This window comes from Miniopterus schreibersii, assembly GCF_964146895.1.
Source record: "Miniopterus schreibersii genome assembly, chromosome: 13".
Lineage (NCBI taxonomy): Eukaryota > Metazoa > Chordata > Mammalia > Chiroptera > Miniopteridae > Miniopterus > Miniopterus schreibersii.
The window spans coordinates 15,233,118-15,257,125 of NC_138113.1; the positions used below are offsets into that span (position 1 = coordinate 15,233,118).

The following is a 24,008-nucleotide window of genomic DNA, read 5'->3' on the forward strand; positions in this document are numbered from 1 at the left end:
CATATGTGATTGTAATAAAAATGGAGCTAAATGCATAGTGGAGTTTTTTGGGGGTTTTTTTTGGCTTAAAACAATATTTATGCACAGTGATTTTGCAGCTTGCTTTCTAAACTTATTACATCAAAGTCATCTTCCCATTTCATCTTTTTCATGACTGTGTGATGCAGGTAGCATTGAATTAATGCATTGAAATTATTTTGGTCCATCTCCCCTTATTTTTAGGGTGTTTCCCTCTTTGTTATTATTATGAGTGACACATTGTACTTGTCTTACATACATCTTTTTGCACTTATTGATTTTTTTTATAGGATAGACTCCGAAATGCAATGCACTATTCCCAACCCACATAGCCACCCTTTGAGTTGGGGGATACCATTCCCTTTTGCAATTATGGATTTTATACTTAAAGGGTTAAGGGATTCAGCTCATGAGTGGCTGGACTGGGGAGTGAGAATCCTGATTTCCCGGTTCTCCAGTGTGCCAAGATCCCCCCAACTCACCACACTACCTTGGGGGTTTTCAGCTAAGAGTAGTCCTATGGAAGGAGAAGACAGGGGACATATTTCTGGCAATTTATATTTTCACGTGGCCCTTCAGCCGAGGACATTAATGTGAGAGCTGAGGGGCTATTTTTAGCTGGTTGCTCTAAAGCACCCTGGGAGGTTGTGCAATCCACTGTCGCCCTCACAGGCAGCTAGGAATTGCTTGCCCATGTTTTTTGTTCGGAAGGAAAAGACACAGACCATCTGGGCCAGTAAGTTGGGTCCAACATCGGACTCATGTTTATTTTACTTAACAAATGTGTTCTTGAATAATATGAGTTGAATTTTGGTTGGTCAAATGCCACTTTGAATGCACTCAGGGGTGCACACATTTCTTGCAATCCTGCAATGAGTGGCTTTATAAAACAAAGAGTGCTTTGATAATGTGAACAGATTCCTTGAATTTATGTTGAACATAATTTATTTTTTCTTTTAAGGCAGGGAGCCCTGTGCTCAGTCGTTTGTGTCTTAGAGTGTGTTGGCTGGGTTAACCATATTAGCTAACGGTAATGTGGAATATATATGTTGTTAAAAATATAGACAAAGAGAGTCCAGCCTCTCCCTCCAAAGTTTCAAATGAAATGACATGGCGAAACCGTGTAATTTAGAAGAGGTAGTTTTAGATAAACACCCCGAGGCAGGAGGAGTGCAGCTGTAGACACGGGGTGCCCCTTACCCCTGGGTTTGGATCGTGGGCCCCATTCCGGCTTCACTGAGATGGGCTCTTTGGTTACTAAGTTCACAGTCCAGAAAACAGATGAAAACAAGTGAGGCCCTGACTGGCCGTTTTTTGCAGTAACACCATTGCATGCTTTGAAAGTACAATAAAATATTTTTAGTGTGATGTTACCATTTCTTCTTCTTAACGTATCAGTTCACATGGGCTCATACATTTTTTAAAAAATGAGTCAACAATTGATTCAACAACTGGAATGCCTTTAGAGCTCATGAAATTTTTGGTGTGTGCAGATCATAAGGATTAGCTGGGGGGGGGGGCGGGGGGGAATAGACCCACTTGTAACTTTGACAGGTTTTAATCAGTTTGGCTTAAGATGCTTTGATTTTGGAAAATATTATTCTACGTGAAAAGCAAGCAAGAGTCAACATAGTTAGTTAATATGCCTGGCGGGATATGATTCTGAAATGAGTTTTTGGTGCATCTCATCATCCTGATCCTCTGAGTTGACATTTATCAGTCTTTTTAAGGCCATGCATTGCTCTTAGTTTGGTTTTGGGAAGATAGCTGAGTGTGCAAAGGAAAATGAATAACTTTGCGGTCCTAATAATCCCGGTTTTGGAGATCTAGCCTATGGAAATAAAAGCACTAGAAACTAAAGATATATGTGTGTGGATGTTTAGTCAACACTATTTATAGAGGCAAAACCCTGGGAGTGTCAAATACACACTACTACACTATGGAGGTGTACGCAGCCACTAAAAAGAATAAATTAAATCTATAATTATTGACTTTACCCTATATACGTGGCCATGATACATTGTTAAGGGGAAAATCTAATTATAGATTAATTTTTTAAATGGGAAAATAAAACCCCATATACAGGGTGTCCCCAAAAATGTATACACACTTTAACAGCTGATAGCTCGGTTTTGAAAATGAAATTTACTTTAATAAATACCGTCTTTATAATTATTCAAAGTGTCTGTATACATTTTGGGGGGATACCACCCTATATATGTATATGTCTTTATGAGACTTATTTCTCATAGCTGTGTGTTATCTCAGCAAGAGGGGAATCATGGGAAAAAGAAGTTAAACATTTTTCTTTATGTATGTCTCTGTATTGTTTGACTTGCTATAATGAGCAGTATTGCTTTTTAAATTTAAATATCTTATAAAGTAAAACCACATACATAGGTGTCCTACTTTTCTTATTTTATAATGGGAAACAAGACTTCTTCAATATGATAATGTAGTTATTTTGACCAGTAGAATATATATTTAAAAATTATAGCCCAGCTGGCGTGGCTCAGCAGTTGAGCATAGACCTGTATGATTTAGGAGATCATGGTTTGATTCCCAGTCAGGGCACATGCCCGGGTTTCAGGCTTGATCCCCAGTGGGGGGGGGGGGGTGCAGGAGGCAGTCGATCAATGACTCTGTCATCATTGATTTTTTTATCTCTCTCTCCCTCTCCCTTCCTCTCTGAAATCAATAAAAATATATTTAAATAAATAATTTATAGGTTCACCATTTAGGTTGGCATTTTCCAGCTGTTTTAGCCCATGCTCCCTGTATTGATTTCTTACCACACGTGTTTAACTCCACCAGCCAAGAAGCTTTGTTGAGCTGACTTCCTATGTTTATATTAAGGGAACAGCACCCACCTCTCAGTTCTCACGCCTCCCCTCAACTTGAGAGTTTTAGCGCAGCTTAAATGGATCTACGGCCTTTTGGTCATAAGGCTGACAATCACAAAGGACAATAAACACTCCTTGTTTAATTAAAACATGAAAAAAAATTGGAAATTTTTCTACCATTTAAAAAAATGTGCTCCTAGAAGTGTCTTTTCGTTGGTGGTGGTGTTTGCCTCCCTCTGATCTGCAAATAAGAAAATCCTGTTGCAAGAATACGAGGTCCTCCTTCGTCAGGCGGGTCCCCACTCTGCTTGTGGCTGCCTCTGTGTTCCCAAGAAGCCCCGAGAAAGAAAACCTTAGCCGAAGGCTTCCCGCACACAGAGGGTTAGGGGAGGAGGGATCCCACGGCCCTGGCGGAAGGCTGAGCAAGGCCCTGTAAGCGGCCGGCCGTGTGGAAGGACGCGGGGATCGAGGCGACCGCACCCCGGAGGGGCTCTGGCCGTGCGCTCCGGGCTCGGCCGCTCAGACTTACAGCCCGGAGGCGGCAAGGGCTGGACTGGAGCTTGAGCGGGCGGTTTGGCAGCGAGGAGGGGAAACAGGGCTCGCAGTCAGCTTGCTGGGCTTGGATGCTGCGGAACCCGAGGACGGGGTTAGGCAGAACGGAGAGAACTGTGAACAATTTGGGGCAGATGGATCTGGTCTCAAACTAATAGGGCTATTTTCTAATTACAACCATGGTGTAAACATTCATTCATTCATTCATTCATTCATTCATTCATTCATTCATTCATTCAGAAAGTGTACACTGAGCAGCGGCTTCCAGCCAAGGCCAGTGGGCTGTGTGTGAATCCTGACAGTTTAGCAGACTCCGAAGGCCAGTGCTGGGGGAGAGTGAAGGGGCAGTGGGGGGTGGGGGTGGGGGTGGGGGATGGGGGTGGGGGATGGAGGTGGGGGATGGGGGATTCTCATAGGCAAACTGTACGAGGGGCCTACAGTTTGCCTGTGAGAATAAGAGGACTTAGAGTTTCTAACCGCGCTTTTTCTATGATTCCTACAGACTTAACTGGGCCCCACCTCATGCATTTAACTATCAGACTTTTCGAGAGAAAAATAAATTTAAATATTTTCTTTGCCTCACTTATCCCTGAATCAGCTTTGTATTTTCAGCTTTGAAAGAGTAATGATGCTGGAACTTGAATAGAAAGAATCATGACCTGAAAACTGCCCTTCTGTTGTCTTCCGAACACTAAATGATTCTCGGAAAGCACAGAGGCGTAAGGTGCTTTGCACCATAAATACTAAATGCTCCTTCTTGCGTTTTACTGAATGAAGCTTCTGCTAGAAATCCAACCTAAACTAAGAAGCTGACAGTAACAGGGAAAATGTTGCCATAAAGGTGAATAGAAATGAATTACATTAAGTAGATACAGCTATGCTAATATGTAATGTGTTTTCTAAAAGTAAATTAATTTTACAAGAAGGAAGAAAGAAAAGAGAAGAGATAGAAGACAGGAAAAAGAGACTAAAAGTAGAAGTCTATTTTTAATCTGGGCAGATCTGTCCAGAAATGGGGAATTTCTCCAGGGATCCTGAAGAAAGGCAGGGGGTGCGGACTGGGGTCAGGAGGCACCTTCCGCAGGGGCCGCCTCGGTCAAGGCTGTCTTCCTTAGTCATTAGGCTAAGCAGCTTCAACTAGAAAAGGTTGAGCCGGTCTATGAAAAACTCCTGTGGCTACTAAATCATTTTGGGGGTAAATGTGCGAGATTTGAGGTCAGGCAGGACTGGGTTCACATCCGTATCTCTCTCTCTCTCTCTCTTTCTCTATTGCTTACCAGCTGTGGGCAGGCTAGTTCATCTCACTAAGGTCGCTTAGGGTTAATAAGAGTATCTCCCTGAGCATTGCTGTGAGAATTAAATGAGCATTGTGCACAGATGTCAGTTTGTTATATTATATAGTAGTAATAATATATTAATTTAATACGTTACCATGTTGATAGGTACTCATTGTTATGATAGATAATAATTATTATTCCTTATGTATGGCTTCCTACCTGTTCCACTTTCCTCCCAGAGAGATCATAAACTTGGAGAGCAGATATTTTTGTCACTTACTTTGGTAAATCTCCAAATGCGACGTGCATCGAACACAGACACTGTATTTTTTCATGAATGGACAGTGATTTGCTTTGTACAGGGTCTTTAGAGATTAAAAACTCTACTCTCTGACTGTTTCACAATTTTTCTTCCTCCCTGTTACAGGCATATGCTAGCGCTGCTCTTATCTTAAGTGGCTGTGCCTGGGTCTTTATTTAAGAGAGTCGTGTTGTGTGAAAGGTCCCCCTGAAAGAAAGGAAGGTGGGGGTGGTGATGTGACGTGGCAGCTAGTACCTCAAATTGACCAGCAGGCGGCGTGCCACCAACCTGGAGCAGCTTGTCTGGGGTTTGGAACTAGGTGGTGGGTGGACCGGCAGCTTCAGGAGGTGGCAGCTGGCAGGGGAGGGTCACGCCGCCTGACCATGTGTGCATGGGGTGCACAGATATTATTTGGGAATTTCTACCGAAGGGAATGCCTCAGATAGGCACAAAGGCCCATCAGGACGTCTCTGAGAAACCAGAGCCGAGGTGCTCAGGGAGGACGGTGCTTCCCCTCCCTTCCTGCATCCTTTGAACCTGGTGGTTCCCCCACTTCTGGTGACTTGCTATCAAATATTGGGTCCTAGACCAGAAAATGGGAAACTGAGGCGGCCCGGAGGAAGTGTCTGGCTCTGTTAATGGATGGCCGGGCCTTTCTGCTCCGGGTCCTTATTTCTTGACCACATTTCTTACCAACGTCTCACTCCTCTTTGGGTAGCCTACTCTCTCTTCTCCTACATAAAAGAGATCTCAGTTAAAAATGAACAACTGACACATTTATCACCGAAGCAGGAAAAAAGCTGATAAGCATAAAAAAGGGAAGAAAACCTGTAAATGACCCCAACTCCCAAAGATAACTACTATTAAAAACTTAAAGTTTACTGTTTCAGACTTTTACATATGTTGACATATTTTCTTAGAAAAATGGGATCATACTGAATTAACTGTTTTGTAACTTGTGGGTTTTTTTTTCACTTAATCTATGCTGAATATTTTTCCATGTTAATATAGCTCAAACATTATTTTATAATGATTGCAAAGTGCTACCTCTTATGAGTGTGTTACAATTCAACTACTTTTGGCACATGGATTGTTTCTAATTTTTAACTAGTATGAACAGTACTCTGTGAACATCCTTATACATGTGAAAATCCATATTATTTTCTTGGGATATATTTCTAGAACAAAAACATATTTTTAAAAGCTTTTGCTACATATTACAAAATTATCTTCCTTACATGTACCAATTTATACTCTTGCTAGCAGAGTATGAAGGTGCCATTTTCCAAACCTCCTGCCAACATCGGGAATTATCAATTTCTTATCTTTATCAAGTTTAGAGATGATAAATGGTATCCTATTGTTTAATTTATACTGTTTTTTAGTATGCTAAATTATTTTTCATATGTATTGATCAGTCATATTTCTTCTAATATCCTTTGCTCAGCTGTTAATTATAAATGCTATTTATATGCTAAAACTATTAACCCTTTACCATTTTAAAATCTCATTTTGTCATTTGTGACTTAATATTGGTTATGGTGGGGTTAATTTTCATATACATCCATTTTACATTTTATTCATTTAAATATTTAAAATTTTTCTTCATGCTTTCCGCTTTTGTGATCATCATTAAAATAATTTTCATGATACAAGTATTTAATCATGATTTAAAATTTTAAGATTACAAAAATAATCGCATGATTTTCTTCCAGTTTGCATGTGGTTATATTTTCACATTTAACTCTTTAGTCCACTAGGCATTTACTTTGTGTATGGTATGAGGTATAATTGCATCTTTATTTTTCATAGTAATTATTCAACCATTTATTGAAAAATCCATTTTCCCCCGTTGGGTTTAACTGCCATATTTAACAAGTAAACATTTTAATATAGTTCTTGTATTTATATTTCTGGGCTTTCTGTTCTGTTCCATTGCTCTGCCTCTTTTGGCACCGGTATCAAACTTTTAATTTTTGATGGTTTTAGCCTATTTAATACCTAGTAGCCTCCCCTTGTTGTTTTCTAAAATTTTCTTTACCCTCCTGTCAAACATAAGAAACATTCAAACCCGTGAAGAATTTCTGTGAGTTTATTTGAGCCAAACTGTCAACAAAGGCCGGGCAGCATTTAGTTTCTTTTTCTCACCTGGTTGCAACAGCTCAAATGCCCAGAACAGTGCTAAACGGTGGTAGTGACAGCAAGCACCGTCCCTTGCTTCGGATTTTGTGTTTGGTTTGATATAGATAACTTTAGCAAGCTAAGAAAAAGTCTCCTAACTCCATTTTATTACCTTAAAAAAACTAATATCGAATTTTATCAAAAGTCTTTTCAAGATTACCTACTGTGCTAATGCAGAATCGTTTCTCAGTGGGCTCATTTGTGTGGCTGTGCTAACGCACTCCTTAGTCTTGAGATCTTTCTACGTCTCCAAGGTCAGCTGTGCTTATACGTGAGATTAGCCTGTGGTTGTCTTCATTGTGCGTTAGCAGTTTAAGTCACAGGCATTATGTCGTCTCTTTGTTACTTCTGTCCACGTGAACATTTCATATAGTTTGGAAATTATCTGTGGCTTGAGGATCAGAGACAACTTGGTTATGCAAGGGATCTGTACCGAAAACATTTCTTAGAAACAATTTCTCAATAACTTTTCCATTTTTCCATGATTATTGATCTGTTCTCACTTCGTCTTGGTTCGTTTTGCTTCTCATTAACTCTCTTGGCTCTGCCACACGATTTGATATGTGGTGTTCTCATTATTAAAAACTTCTGAGCACCCTGTAACTACCTTTTTTATTTCTCCAATCAATGAATTTTTTAAAAGAAAAGTTATAAAATTTTCCAAGAGCTTGGCTCTTTTTCAACTTATACTTTCGTAATTATTTTATAGTTTTATGACAGCGTGGTCATAGAATGAGGCCGTCATTTATTTTGGGGGGAGAAATAAGACTTTTCAGCGGCCTAATATAAAATCAGTTTTTGCAAGCTCCTCTGTTTCCTTAAAGGAACAGGCAGGAGACCCTTCTCTTCCATCGTTCACTTTTTCATTCAGCATGGTTTCAGCTGTGTGTCTCCTGCATGTCAGGCACTGTATTAGGCATTGAAAGACATAAAATGAGTAATTCATAAACTTTCTCTAAGGTGGTCAGAGTTTAGATGGAACATAGGCGCTTGAAGACCTAATTATAATACAGGGTAAGAAGTGCAGCAGCTGTGAACTGTGCAGAAGAGGCACCCCAGCCTGCCGTGGGTTCTGGGACCACACGCATGTCTACACACCACCTTGGCCCCCCGGAGGTTTTCAGTACAAAAGTGTGTAAAATAAATAAATTAATTAATTTTAAAAACTGAAGGCAGAGACAGGTTTTTGGAGGCAAGGCAACCAATTAGGAAACCAGTGTAGTCATTCAGTCATAAGACATATGAGAAATGTTAGAGAAGGGAAAGAAGGGAGGGGATTTTCACATCTAAAGGGCAGGAAGAAGGAAAGTCCACATAAGAAGTGGGAGGGGGTAGGAGTAAAATTTTAAGAAGCCCCAGGAGAACATTCTAAGGAGCTTACTCAGATGGGTCAGATGTAGCCAAGAGGGTGAGGAAGGTAAAAGCCAAAGCCATGCCCAATAACCTGGGTCTTCGACGACCTGGGATGGGAGCCCGGGAGGCAGGCGCTCGTCCAGGGGCTGGGCTGCGAAGGGCCGGGGTGGGAGGCATTGCTGTAGGACAGGCCCGAGCAGGCGGGAGTCCTGGGGTGACACTCAAAGCCCAGGGGCGGGTGGCCTCTGACCTGAGGGGAGGCCTCCTGGAGTGCAAGGAACTGAGGGGAGCCTGCAGGCAGTTTGGGGGAGAGGTGGGCTCCCCTGTTGCTGTGCAGGGAGGAGGCGGCCCTGCAGAACCTTCCACTGCACTGTCCCCTGGACCTGCGGGAAGAGGCCAGAGTCTCCATCTGCGCTGACGCTCGCTTCATAGATACAATCAGGACCCATCCCTCCCTCTCTGCCAACGGAATGAGAGAATCTCTGCGCTTACTTTTCTGGAGGCTTTTTTTTATATGGGTCATCAAAGGGTTTCAAGAAGTCTCTCACCATGTGGTATGAAATGAATTGTGAGAGTAATGAACACAGTCAGCCCTGGCCGGTGTGGCTCAGTGGTTAGAGTGCCAGCCCTTGCCCAGAAGGGTCGCAGGATCGATCCCAATCAACGGCACGTACCTGGGGTGCAGGTTCGATCCCCAGCCCAGTCAGGGTGCATATGAGAGGCAACCAATTGCTGTGTCTCTCTCACATCAATGTTTTTCTCTCTCTCCCTCCCTCCCTTCCTCCCTTCTACTCTCTCTAAAAATCAATAGAAAAAATATCCTCAGGTGAAGATTAACAACAAAAATAAATTAACAGTCAGTTGAAAATAAAGTGATGGATGGATACCCTAAGGTCACAGAAGTTTCTGTTGTGTACATACAAAGTATATATAAATCAAAATAATATTTCAGATCTTCAGTAGGTCTTCTTTTCTGTTTCTGAATAATGACTGGTCACATCAACACACGAGGAGAAGTGTTTATGATGCTGACATGAATTTTAGCACATTGTATTTTAATATTTTTCATTTATTTGTGTTACTAACTTTGAATTCTTAAAAAGGGATATGTTTTGAAGCTTGCAAAAAAATTTTCCATTTGCACATTGGGCTCTCACATGTTGATAACAAATTAGTTACCTGAAAGAATGGCTAGACGAAGGGGTTTTTTTCTGTTATTTTGGGAAAAAAAACATTCTCCTTTATATGGAGGGAAACTTCTGGTTTGATTAACACTGTAAATAATTATAGGACAAAACTCAGATATGAAAAATTGCCCACACAGGCTTCTTTATTAAGATCTCACTTATTAAAAATCAAGGTTGACAGTTTAACAGGCTCTTTAAGGTTCAGAAATCCCCTGGGGCATTTTAACCTTCAGACTTTTCAGATGCTCACATTGCCAAGCGAGCCGACTCTGTAGTAGTGCACTCTACCCTGCTTGGGCACGGAGTTTGGGAAGTGTCATTCTCACTATAGCAAGAAGTCAGATGCTACGGGAGGTCAGATACCATCCAAAGTGAGAGTCCAAGGGCTTTCCCTGGAGAGGGGGAGGGTTGGCAAAATCAGCATAGGTAGGTGAGAAGTATGAATTCAACACAGCGTCCAGGCGGTTTGCCCCTTTTGCGAGCAGCCCAGGAAGCAGCCGGTGGGCCCAACTTCCTAGCACCCCAAAGGGGGCCGCCTCACCCCCGTAAGAGTGCTTTGTAAATGTCATGATAATTCCTGTTTTCACTCCCATTCCTCAGGGGGTCATCTCAGCTGCTCTGCTATATCCCAAAACGCTGACACAATCCAGCAGGTCACCGTGCGGAAGTTTGGTTTAAACAGCCCGAAATCACTTCCATTAGCTCTTTAGATAAACCGGCATTACCCCCGCACACATCCGCCCCCCTCCGCATCACTTGGCACAGCAGCCCTGGCTGTGCTGCAATTAAGCCTAAGCAATCTTAGACTCTTAGCCTGCCTTCCTCAGGACAGTCCACTCAGTCTGGTGGCCCTTCGGACAGACTGGAGCCTGGGATGCTGAGAAAAATGAAACCAAGACGGGACAAGGGACAGATGGATGTTCTCCGGGCACCTGGAAGGTGGAGCAGCTTCCACCTGTGTGCGGGGCTGTGCTGCCTTCGTTGCCGGTCCTGAGCCCCAGGGAAAACAGTGAGATGGGAGAGCACGGGGACTGGCGGGCTCCCCACCCCGCTTCCTACCCTTGCTCCCCCACAAACACATCAACTTTCCACGGGCGGGGACCTGCCCTCCAGCGGGACTGATCAGCTGCTGGGGGCTGGTGGCTGAAGGAAAACACACCGAGGAATGCGCTGCTCTGCATGCTAATGAAAGGGCCGAGCCAGCGGGGAGGGCGGCCTGTGGGTTAGGACGGTGGTGACTTCAGCTTCTGGCCTCCTGGCTCCGCGCACTTATCAGGAGGCGCATGTGACTGCTGCAGACACACAGCCCCAGCCTGGAGGAAACAGCTGCTGGCTGCTCGGCGCTTGGCAGCCGGACAGGCAGGGCGCCCGGCGACCAAACCGCCCCGTAAGTAACTGGAGAACGTGTGTGTGTGTGTGTGCGTGTGTGTGCGTGTGTGCGCGCTGCAAGCCACTGACAGGTTTTCATTTTGATTTCTGTTTCCCTCTGGCACTCAAGGAGGTATTTTATTCCTACCTGTGATGAAGAGCCATTTTCATTTCTTTAAAACATTTTTTTAGGACCTGTTATTTTCAGCAACTTTGTTGTCTGATTTTAAAGATGAGTGGGGCACCTTGCTTGACTCCCGTCCAGAAAACAGCAAGTGTCTTTCCTGGTGTCCGGGGTTATCATGGTCTGTGGTGTTTAGGTTCAAAGTCGTGGTTCAGGTCATGAACCAGAGAAGCTCCTGAAGCGGGTTGAGATTTGAATTTAATCAGTTTTACCATTGCAACTTGAAAAACCGTGTTTTGAGAAATAACTTGTTTGTTTATGGTGTGTTTGACTTGCCCATTCCTAGTCAGTTTGGAAGACTCTCTCATTTAACCGTGTATAACAATCTGCAGTCCAGAGAGTTAACAGCCTCATCTGTAGATTTAGATTTGAAATCATATCAGATTTCAGACACGCTTCCTAATTAATGGAAGCGATAGTTTATAGCTCTTTTCTTCAATAAGCTAATTCACCTTCCTTACTTTAAAGCTAAGGTTTTGAGTTGCCTCTGGTCTTCCTTGGTGTTTTTACGATGCCCAGAGCCTTGCTTCCTTGCTTGTGCCCTGGATTATACACGTGTGGCCTGAAGCTGCTGATCACCTCTGGGGGGACCTGTCTTTCTCTGGCTCACTGGGCAACAGTGGAGCTCACTATGGGGAGAACCGCAAAGCAGGCCCTATCCTGGAACAGAGCCATTGTTTGGGGACTTTTGTCCTTTCGTGGTCATCACAGAAAGAATGGTTAAGAAGAACGGAAAAGGCAAAAGGGAGACTTGATGATGTAAACCTCTGGAAGGGACAGGACCCGAATCAGAGTGTTGTGGGGAGATAACCCAACCAGTTCCTTTCTCTGGATCGCCTACATTCTGAGGAGGGGACCAGAGAGTGGTTGCTTTAAAATGAGTTGTTACCGAATAGTTATTTCACTTGTGACAAGCCCGGGGCACCCTGAAGTGTTTCCCCAGGTGACTGATGGCCTGTCATACATGCTTGGGTTGTACAGTTTTCTTGCAATTTCGATCCCTTGCTGGAGGAAGGACTGCTCCCCCGCCTCTCCACCTCCCCGTGTTGCATGTGGAGAATGGCTGAAAATGACCCAGAGCACACCGCTCCTGCCACCGTCTTCCCCAACACAGCTGGTCTCGAGCCCCACGGCAGCCAAAGACCTGGGAAGGAAGCCGTTTCAGATACCCAGTCTGCAGTGACGGCTAGTCTGGCGTTGGGACGTTCCCTGCCTTCTTTTCCTTCCAATGTAGAAAAACCCACAAAACCTAGAATGTTCAATGAGAAAAAATACTCCCAACTTCTTTGACCTTCCTTACGCTGCTTCTGTGAGGTCCCTGGGTCAGCCTGTGGCCGTGTGGCCCGCGACTTCCCTGTCTGACTGCAGGCGTGGGCTGCGCACTGGGTCCCGGTATAGTTCGCTCCTGGTATAGTTTCACTTTTTCCACAGGCTGATAGTGGAAAAGAACTTTCTGGTGCAATCATGTCTCTTGAGTATGAGAGCTACTCGCAGATAAAAAGGGGGCCTATGTGGCGGGGTCTCCTTTGCATTAGTCAAGTGCTGAGGTTTTGAAAGCCCGTAGATTATTTTGAAAAACCCAACGATCCCCTGACTTTGAAAATATTAATAACAGAATAATAAAAATAATTATTTTAATGGAGATAGTATGTCAAGTCCGAGACTTTTAGGTCTGGATAGGAATCGTAGAATGTACCATTTAACGCATTCTTATGAAGATGAGGAAATTGTAGTAAATTTATCTGGGTCTCAGTGCCAGTTGGTAGCAGAGCCAGGAAAGAGAGCTCAAAGCTTCTGCTACTCCAACCATCATAATAATAACACTAATCATTTTAACTTACATTTATTATGCACTTACCATGCCAGGCGACACGCTACGCAAGTGTATTTATTTTCATATAACCCTCACAATCAGTCTATGTGCTCTATATTATTATTCCAGTTTTATAGCTGGAGAAACTGAAACCCAGAGACCCCCCCCCCCCAGCCACTCGGCTATATTTGGCACAGGCAGTGGGTGGCACCTAGGTCAGGCCCCAGAACCTGTAACATTAAAAACTAAAAGTGGGGCGCATATGCTAATCCCACATATTTAAATGCAAAAGCTCATGAAATGCAAATGAGACTATTTCGGCACAATACAGTCAGACATAACATGTGTGCGAGGGCCCTTTTGAACTGTCCGTGGCAGGAAGGGTGAGGTTTCCCCTGGAGACAGCCCAAGCCTGAGCCGTACAGCGTCGGGGCCTGGCGGTGTTTTTCTTTGACAGCAGTTCACCGATGGCCCTCACGTTGGTCAGAGCAGCAGCCGAGAGCTTTACTACCCTGAACACTCTGCTCTCACCGCCCCCTCGGGCCCTTTCCTCCGTTTTTCCTGTCACTCCTTTCCTTTGGAGGACAGCCACTCCACCCAGGCCCCACCCCAAATAGCCTGCTTAGTGGTGATAAAACTAGTATCAGACCTGGTTCTTGTGACTCAGCCCGGGAGGGTGGTTGTCCACATAGGTTGTTGTTGTTTGTGAACAGAAGAAATACAGTCCTTCCCTTTGTTTGCTCTTTTTGTTTGTTCTGAGCTGTGAGGGAGGGTTGCAGGCCAGGGGCCTGGCTGTGACGGGGAGGGAGGAGAGGTGTGCTTTTCTCTGCTGACTGGGCGGTGAGAAAGAGCCCTGAGTAATTCATAGGCAGCAGAAGGGTCCTTTGGTTAATCGGGAGGAAAATTAAGTAAGTAGACCATTCATGGATGTCTTTGAGAAAGTTACCAATGTGTTCTCAAGGCTGTTCTGACAAGATGACGCATTTTGAAGATCAAGCTATTGATAGCAAGAAAAGGGAATTTTTAACCCGCTTCTCACCTGCCTGGTGTTTCTAAAACTAAGAACTCAAGAGTCATCAGCAATACAGTCTGCTAAACCAGAACCACTGGAAATTACCTCCAGTTCTTGCTGGGTATTGCTTATTTCCATAGCCATTGGCGTAGTCCGATGGTATCATGCGGAGACACGTAAGATGGACACGAAATCACAGAGGAGTCCACCAGTCATCCTTCAGAACTAGTTTGAAGCAAAATTGTGTTTGACTCTTTTCTTGGGTCCTTTTAGGGTAAGGAAACAAGTTTCTTGAGGCAGGGCTTATTTTGTTTCTTTGTTTTTACCAGGATTGCGTGTTCCAAAGAACCTGTTCCCAAAGAGTTAACTCCCTTGGATCCCTCTTTCCCTTTGAATGAATTGCTCATATACAGTTCTTGGAGTTGTTTGCTGTTTGTGATTCACGTTTCCGTGTTCTATGGATTTGGAAGTCTGGATTTATTTGCTGTTTTAAATGATCGCAGTAGCGCCTCTGGAGACTGTGGTGTATAGGTTCGCTGTGCTTTGATCTTCTTTGAGCCCATCTATGGTATCGAGCGGACAAATTCCTACATTTATATGGGAATTTTCTGGTATAAGGCATTTTTTTTGCATTTTGCTATAGTCCTATGAAAGAGAGGGGCCATCATCACTATTGTTTACAGTGAGAAAACAGAGTGAGAGAAAGTGAGTGACTTGTCCATGGTCATGGAAACAGGAACTGGCACAGCTCTGCTAAGTCCCCAGACCTCTGACTCTGAATGATCGAAAGTGCTATAATTTTATATTGTCTTCTGACGGACACGAGCTAAATGAATGGCTGGTTTCATGATATGCCGTTTCATGCCCATCAGTGATCGTATTTCCAAGCCTGTGGATACTTGGCTTTGGAAACAGGGTCAGCTTAGTTGCAGACACAATAGTATTTGCTTAGGGTAATATTTTAAAAGGAACTTAGTGGTTATTTTCTTCCCCTGCAGACCCAATGTGGTTAAGTTGGAGTCAGACCAACTATAGCATGATGTAATACTCAGCATTAGAAGAAATCTGGTTGTTGTTTTTTAGATCCAAAAAAAAAAAAAAATGCAATCATATGTCCAGCACTCCTCTTACCCAACAAAACCATCAGCATTCTTGGAAGTTCTGCCTGGTTACAGTACCCTTCTGCCCACGGGAACAGTGTCCACTGTGACCATTTCCTTCTGCAAAGCCATCTGCCCACCACTGAGAGGTCTTAGCTTGCTCGAATACTTGAGAGCCTTCACTACTAGCCAGCTTTCTGTTGTGGCAACCAGTTCATTGTGTAAAAGCATCATCAGTATGTCGGCGAGGTGGTAAAAATGACAGCGTGATGCAGATGAGTTTACAGTGCAGCCACACGTTGTCATGGCCAGGGCCTGGGGGGGCTGCGGGGGCGGGGAGCGGAAGCCAGGGGACAGCTTTATGATGACAGAGGCTATTACACTTTGCTTTTTCAAGGAACTTTTCTGGAGTATGAATGCGAAAGGGAGCTGCCTTTGAATTTAAAAAATCCTGAAAAACATTTAATTCATGAACCCACTCACAGAGCCTGTTCCTTTAGTGACTGCTGTATTAATCTGCGCCGCTCAAGAGAATGAAAGGGAAAGAAAACTTAAAAAGAGAAAAGAAAACGCGATGGTGGGTTAAAGGTTCCCAGATAGCAGTCTGTAGAATTTGAAATTATATAAGCTTTGATGCCTCTGTTGTAAGTGGAGAATTCAACTTAGTATATGAATGCTTGATGTCACTGCAGATATCCCAACATCTTTTAAGTCTCTCTGTGATCAGATTTTTTTTTTTCTGGAGGCTTCCCTGTTTGTCACCTGCTGCCCCATCCGTGTCCTTAACTTAGTATCGGTTTAAGTGGACCCATCCCCAGCCCACAAAATGTTCCAAGACCCTCGCCCGGGTCATGATGCCATTGATTTGCTTTAGTATTAGAAGTGTACTCAGAGTTTCATCTTTGAACATGTTCTAGGTTCAATCTTTGACAGAGAGCTAGTAAGGAGGTGGAAATAACATGGAAAAGGTTAGGTACATGGTGAATTCCAGAAGTTCATGTCAGTGACTGCTTAGCTGCTGCTTGATTCAAAAACTGCAGACAAGTGCTCACTGAGGCAGCAGCTACGCTAAAATTGGACCAATACAGGGCTTAGCGTGGCCCCTGCGAGGATGACATGCAAAATCGTGAAGAAAAAACTGCAGACAAGCAACTGCATTTGCATGTGCGTAAAGGGATTTTAGTGGCTTCTCTTTTTTTCCCTGAGAGGCATCTGTACTGTGGTAGAGTCTCAGCAATTGATGAACTGGCCAAAGGGGAGGCAACGAGCTGGGGAACTCAGGCAGAGGCGGTGAACCTGCAGTGGAATCAGACTTCTTATTAAAAAGAAAGAAAGAAGGAAAGGCTGTTGTCTCTCCCCTATTTTGTTTTGAGAAACTAATATTTTTCCTTTTGTCCAGCGATTCAAAATGGGCTGAGCTGAGGGGGTTTTTTGTTTTGTCTTTGACATAAGTTCACTTTGAGAAGATAGCACTAGGGATTTTTTTATTTTTATTTTTATTTTTTGAGGAATTTATGCACTGTTAAACCGACCGACCTGGTTTTCCAAAACTCCTTAGACCTGGAACCAAGGAGCTGTGAAGAACAAGTGTCCTTTCCCAGCCACGCTCTAGCAACTCGCTCTGTGACAGTCAAGGATGAATGTTCTCCAACCTCAGGTTCATACAGATTTCTGCGGCTCAGAAACTACTTGAGAATTTAAAACAGTTTTAAAATAGAAGAACTGAGTACAGTTTCCATATTTGGTTCTGGAAAACTCATATCAAAGGTTCAATTTGACTGACTTTGGATTCGGCTCTACTTCAGTTCTGCTTTTTAAAAGCAGAAAGTATCTCATCTATGTATGGAATGCCTGCTACTCAAAACCGTACGAGCTGACAGATCACTATTTTTTATGGCAAGGACGGCACTCAGTCTATAAAAGGTGGCGCTTGAGATTTCCCGTCCCTTCTCTTCCCAGTCGCTCTGAGTCTGAGGTGACTGTCACTCTTTTCCTCCTGTGGTAGGCCTTTAAACTGAGCCCGCTCCTGGGAGAGGAAAGAACCCAGTGTTTATTTTCACAGCTCCCAGAGGTGGACACTACTGTTGACACTGCTGCAGAAGTGATAACGACATTTCTGGGCGGTTTGAGTCACCAGCCAGCGAGTCGGGAAGCCAGGGTCCTGGTCCGAGTCTGCCTGGAAACAAAGTGTGTGTCTTTTCTATTCCAACCACACTGTCTCTGGCTATGTGTATGCTAAAGACTGATGCTCAGCCCAGCCGGTGTGGTTCAGTGGTTGGCCGCCCACCCATGAACCAGGAGATCACTGTTTGATTCCCGGTCAGGGCACATGCCCGGGTTGCAGGCTTGATCCCCAGTGGGGGGCGTGCAGGAGGCAGCGGATACACGGTTCTCTCTCATCATTGATGTTTCTATCTCTCTCTCTCTCCCTTCCTCTCTCTGAAATCAATAAAAACATATTTAAAAACAAAACAAACCGGTGCTTGCTACACAAAGGGCAGCCATTGTGCGCAGTCGGAATCCTGTCCAGCATCACGTCGCACTCAGTACACATCCGTTTCCATCAGAAGGATGATGTAGGACAAAGAAACATCCTAGGACCCTATGGAGTCATGACTGCATCTTGCAGTCTCCCTTCAGCCCCTACCCAGAAAGCTCTCATCCTGCTCCCGTTGCTGAGGTGTGCTATCAACTGCGATGCTCTGCACCTTGGGCGGGGTGTTCTCGCAAAGCTAACCCTCTGGCAACACTCAAAAATCATTCTATCTCACGTGATGACACGTATAGAAAAGATCATGACGGTGGGTCCTGACTGAGGGACCAGCAGTGACGGCTTGCTTGAAGTTATACTTGGTTTTCACGAGATGTGACTTCATATTGGAACCGAGTGAGGAAGGCATCCTTACTTCATAAATTGTTTCTTGGGGCCATGATTGCAAGTAGATAAAAGGGCCAAGGGGACCTTGAAGCAGGACCCGTGGAATATAGCTCGTGCTGTTTTAATTCTCTATGCTTCTGAAGAAATACTGCTTCCATCCTCTCATTGGAAGCTGCAGGAACTTTGCTTGACTTAGGCCAGTGATGGTGGTTTTGTTCTGTAAGAATTGAGGCTTTATCTTTTTCAGCTATAAGGATGAGTGAGAAATGTGCCATGCATAAGATTCTGCAACCATTTGGAATACTATCTCACACCAAGCTTGAGGAAGAGAGGCTAATGTGTTTGAAAAATTGTTTTGAGTTACACCAAAAGTTATTAAAACCTCAGTAAATACAGTCTAGTTCATGGGACCCCTTAATGTGGAAGCCAGAATTTACATTTAGATAACAAAGTAAAAGAAAAAAATCCAGAATTTTTTTTACTTGATTCAACGGCAAGTATTTTTAAACAGATGCTTTGTATTGCATATTGCACAAGCATGAATAGTGGCACAGACTTTACCCTACAGGATATCACCACCTAGTTAAGCGGATCAATATTTTAAAAATTATTACAACAATCATCTTACAGTACACATATATTTGTTCTATAAAAAGAGGTTTGTACGGAATTCTATGAACGTCATCTATGGAGACAGCTCTATCAGGATGACTCAGGGATGGTTCTCTAGGGTTGGTGACATTTGAACTGGGTATAAAAGAATTAGTAGTCATTGTTCAAGAAGGAAAAAATTATGTTTTGAAAGAATCCATTATTCCAGGAATGACATGTAACTTGGTAGATGGGAATCATAGGGTATATGGTAGAGGAAAAACCAGAGAAAAGTCTCAAAAGACAAGGTGGTTCCGGGGTAGGGTAGTGTTTGCCCTTCTGAAGCATTTAGGTATTTTTGAGAACCATTTAAAATTTAAGTAAATCCACTTCATTCCTACACGCTTCGTCAGACATCTCATTAACCAGAGTTCGGTGTCTGTTTATGCAGAATTTGTATTTTATGTAAGTGAAATTAAACTTGTACATTTATTTTGCCAAAAGGAAAGGTTGTGATTCAAGAAGGATGAACATAATCCATGGCTGATGCTTACTGGGTTATTTATAAAAATGAGAAGCTGTTTGAGAACCTCTTGATCCTCAAAGGTTGTTGCCATATGGAGCAGCTGCACCTATGACAGGACAGCCTTTGTCACAGTGCCGAGTATTTACCTGTCAAAGCCATGTGCCTCTCAGTAAATGTTAAATGAATTTCAGTGTAAAGAAATTGATACCCCAAAGTGTATGCTTCCTGGCAGTAAGTGATAGAGCTGATATGAGGACAAATCACTCCTAATAGTTTCCTGCTGAGCATCACTCCTTGCCTACAACTGCTCTGCAGAGTGAGAATGTGATGTAGTGGATGATTTAAAAGTAAAAACTGTAATAGAAGCAATGCATTCCATAAAGAGTCTCCCTGAGATTAAGAGGAGCCAATACTTGTGCAATAGGAAAGGAGGTAAAGTGTTCTCACAAAATAGAACTCTTTATTTACATATTGCCCAAAAAGGGGGGTGTGTGTGTTTATAAATATTTATCCCCTGACTTCCTCCCAAAACTATTAAAGCAGTTTATGATAAAAGCAAAAATAAAATGAAGCTGCAAGTGATTGACACGGGGTCAAAATATGTCAGTTAGTAGAGTGTGGAATAAATTGAGACTGAGAAAGCTTTGAAATGTTTTAAATTAGTCATATTCTGCCGTGGTCAATCCTGCCAGTTGGCTCAAGCATCGAAAATCAAGCTGAGATGATATCCGGGAAGATGCACTTGTTCAAATGTTTGTTGTTGATGAAGGTATCTTGTATTCATTTGAAATCTGAGAAATTTAGTCAAATCGTCAGGCATTTGCCTACACAAAAAGTAGACCTTCTGATGGTGGAAAAACATTTAGGTGTGTGCTTGACTTTTCAGCTCCGGGGTGATGTTATGACATCAGTCTATACCAGTGGTTCTCCCTTGAAGGTAATTTTACCCTCTGGCGTACATCTGGCAATGTCTAGAGACATTTTTAGTGTATCTACTGGGGGTGGGGCGGAGTGCTCCTGGCTTCTCGTGGGTAGAGACCAAGGATGCTGCTAAACATCCTACCGTGCGTAGCATGGACGGACCCCCACAGCACACAGTTATCCATCTGAAAGGCCAATAGCACTGAGGTCGAGAAACCCTGACCCGCAGGAATCAATTACAAACCTCACTCTACTATGCTTTGGAAACGCTTCAGATGACTTACATGCACCAGTCCTCCTGGAAACCAGTGCTGAACAGCAGGCGGTGATGACCTAACACACTCGCTGAGACACCGCTGCATCGGCCCCCGCGCGAAGCCGAGATGCGAAACGGCTCGTCCTTCAGACCGGGGCTCGCCAAAGGCCAGGCGGAGCGGCTCTCAGCGCAGGGTGGCGGCCCTGTCTGGTGTCCAGGAGCATCAGGACAAGGCTGGCAGGCAAGGACTCAGCTACTTCACCAGCAGAAGGGCGCTCCAAGGAATTAGGGCCACGTGGCTTATCCGAGCTGGGAAAAGGGCCTGCCCCTGCCAGTTTCTCTTCGCTTCACGCGCGCGCAGCCTCATTGAACTCATATTCCACACACACCGCCTTTGTCTCTTTACCTCCCATTTACTCTTCAACTCGCACCAGCCTGGCTCCTGCCCACAGCTCCGTGGAAGCTGCTCTTGCCAAGGTTACCTGTCATCGCCTCGTAGCAAAAATTTTAAAAAGTGGATAGTTTTCTATCCTCCTATTTGACCTCTTGGAAGCATTCAGTACGGTTGATGGTTTCATCTCCTGTGAGCATGTTTCTTCTGGTTTTCCTTCGGGTTTTCCTTCTGTGTCTCTGACAACTACTCAAGGTGCTTTGCTGCTCCGTCGCCTCTCTGACCTCTAGATGTTGGGTTCCCGAGGCTTCAGGGTGGGCCTCTTGGTCCTGTCCTTTATCTTTATACTTTCTTCTCGCGCAATCTGAACCATTCCTGTGGCTTTCAGTGCTGTTCACATGGAGCTGACTCCTGATTTTAAAGTCCATCTCAGACCTCTTCTTGGAGCTCCATATTTGAATAAATAACTGCATTTTGAGACCAACACACAGGAGTTTCACAGGCATCTCAGCCTTCACACATCTAAAGCACAATTCTAGATTTCTTCCAATGTAGGTATCCACTCATTCTGCCAATTTTCTTCAACTCAGTAAAGGGAATTAGGTTCCAGCCAGTTTTTCAAGCTTTTTATTCCCTCACATTTTTCACTAAATTGATCTCCAAGTTTCAGCTCTTGGCTTAAATATCACCTCTTCAAAGAGATTTTCAAAGAGATCTTTCCTACCACAAACCTAAAATGACCCCTCTTGTCATTCTCTGTCCTAGAATCCTGTGCGGGTTTTCACGCATAGCTCTTATAACACTTTGTAATTATACATGGATTTGTCTGCCTACTTATTTGATACTGGTTTTCTTCACTAAGCTGTATACTCCCCTGGACAGGGACCAGGTCTGTTTTGTTCATCACTGGATCCCCAGGCCCTGGCATAATGTTTGGAAGGTAGAGGTGTGTGCTCAGTCAATATTTGTTGAGTCAATAAAGGACTATTTGGGTACTGGGCCTAAAAAATACTCTCCCCTTCCCCCACCTCCCACCAAGATCAGAATTGGGTTCTTTTGTTAGAATCATAACTTTATAATTAGATTAAAAGTTAACATTTAAACACCACCTGGAAAAACACAAGGAAAAAAGATAATATTTAACAAGTGCTTGTTGATTAATTAACCAACTGAAAATACACTAAATTTCTTCGTATTGCAATTTGTTTATTGATAACATAGAGATAATACTATTAACTCTTTTTTATAGAATTATTTTATAGGATGAACTTAAATTATTGCCCTCTAATCTCCTTTGAAGAAAAACATTCAATACATACCAAGCCCCTTTCAAGATGGTGTAGATGATATGTCCTGTCAATTTTCTCTGTCTGAGGACTACACTGCGCACATGTTTGAACACTTGTGGTTTGTGAGCCAGCAACCTGTCAGTTTTTAAATTAAATGTTCAGTTTGGGGTTGCTCATGGACTTTTGGGAAGGGGTGAAAATTTTAGTATCTCAAATTTTTGTGACTCAAAAAATCTGATGGTGGGAAACAGGGAATGATTTTTTCCCTCTTCTTTTGCGTTGGGCAAGTCCGTGTTTTTTAAGGTGCGGAAAAATGGCTCTGGCTGGTGGGACCTCAGGAAATACTGATTTCCCTTTGTCTTCTTCTGAAATCTTCTGGGGCAACCAGTCTTTGTGCATTTGAGTAGTGGTTCACAGACGCTTTGAGGGCCTGCGCAGGTGGTCCATCTGCACCCAGGGGTCTCCTTGAATTTCTCTCAAGCATTTAATAAGAGTCAGGTATCCTCCTGAAGACAATAATCTCATTTTGTAAAGTACAGAAGTCTCCCTGCAGCGTTAAGATTGGAGCCACCCAAGCCCTAAACACACTGCTGAGCATGTGAGGAGTATTTACTCCTTAAAAATCCACTTACCCCATTCCCATCCCTCCTTGAAAAGCTGTCACTGATGTAGGTGGAGCTCGAAGACACAGACAGTGGGAGCTGCAGTTTGTAACCTGTTTGATCCCAAACCTGGGAGCCCAGGGGCAGAGTCTCAGAGCCTACTGGTGTTGAGGGAGTGGGTTCAGAGCGGGGAAAGGGAGCACGCACAGGCCTTTTCTGGGAGATTAAAAAAGAAAAGTCAAAGTGTGAGTGACCAAAGGTAACCAACACAATATGTAGGGTTCCATGTGACAGGAGTAGATGAACAGACAGGGCCCAGGACCCACATGTCAGAGCCAGGGAGCCAGCTGTTTGTGCTGAGAGCCTTTTTGAGCTCCAAGGCGCCACCCGCTCGAGCTCACCTGCACCCACACATTTTTGCCCGTCTCAGAGTTACCCAGAACTGCTTCCGATGCCCAGCACCGGCAACCAGGAATTTTAGCTTCTTACTAAAACCCCCATATCTTCCTAGACCGCTGAATACAAAAACTCTTTTGACAAAGGGAGATGATAAGGTTGAAATATTTTTTGCCAAGTTCTCTTGAAGTCAGACTGGTGAGCAGAAATTCCATGATGGGCAGCAAGATCCCTGCTTCATTTCGCCGTATCTAAATGGCAGGAGAGCCGCTTCCTGGCTGAAAACTCACACTTTTTAAAGCAGATGCATTGGTCCAAAGTCAGCCTTCTGCCACATGTACTTTTTATGTCCCCGACCTCAGCGCGAGTCTGGATTCTATGGAAGCGCAGGGTGACCGTGTATTTCTCTTTCTTCCATTAACTCACTGTTTGAACTCGAGCAAATTATATGTTATGTTTTTGGCCCCGGGGCTCCTCTTTATAAAATGAGGTTACCTGGTAAATAAAAGATCCCCTTGAAATGGGGGAATGTTCTCTCCTGTACCACAATCTCTTTCTCTATTAGAACTACAGAATTTCTCTGTATAGACCCCAAAAAGCGCTATCAGAAGACTTCAATGAGAGAGCGGATTGAAACCAGATGTGTTTAGAGACCAATCCATGCAAATGCCCTGACCTGTAAACCCTCCCCTGGTTTCTGGTGTCTCCTTTTAGCATAATAAACAACAACAAAGGAATAATACCTGCTCAACTTGTGTAGTCACTAATTATCCAAGGGTCTCATTATCTAAGAGCTGGAAATTACCCCGAGAGCCCAGAGTGATGAGTGCCTGATTCACTCCAGTGTGATGGGGAGAAAGCTGATCCTAGTTGCTGATCCTAGTCAGCAAATCCAAAGCAACAGAGAGAGGGAGTGGGAGAGAGTGAAACTAGATACTGGAGTGTGTGGAAACTGAAAATGTATTTGCC

The 24,008-nt window shown here is 43.7% G+C and overlaps 1 protein-coding gene across 3 annotated transcripts in view; it reads left to right on the top strand.

The window, feature by feature from the left end:
• The window catches only part of RASGRP3 (RAS guanyl releasing protein 3), an 89,048-nt gene that overhangs the window by 13,897 nt on the left and 51,143 nt on the right, over positions 1-24,008 (top strand). The window contains exon 1 of one of the 3 annotated variants that reach the window (XM_081156127.1): positions 688-754. The exons of the other annotated variants lie outside the window; for them this stretch is intronic. The gene's annotated coding sequence lies outside the window, so the exon portion shown is untranslated. Of the gene's footprint in view, positions 1-687; positions 755-24,008 lie in introns of those variants that run through there. 3 annotated transcript variants of the gene reach the window in all.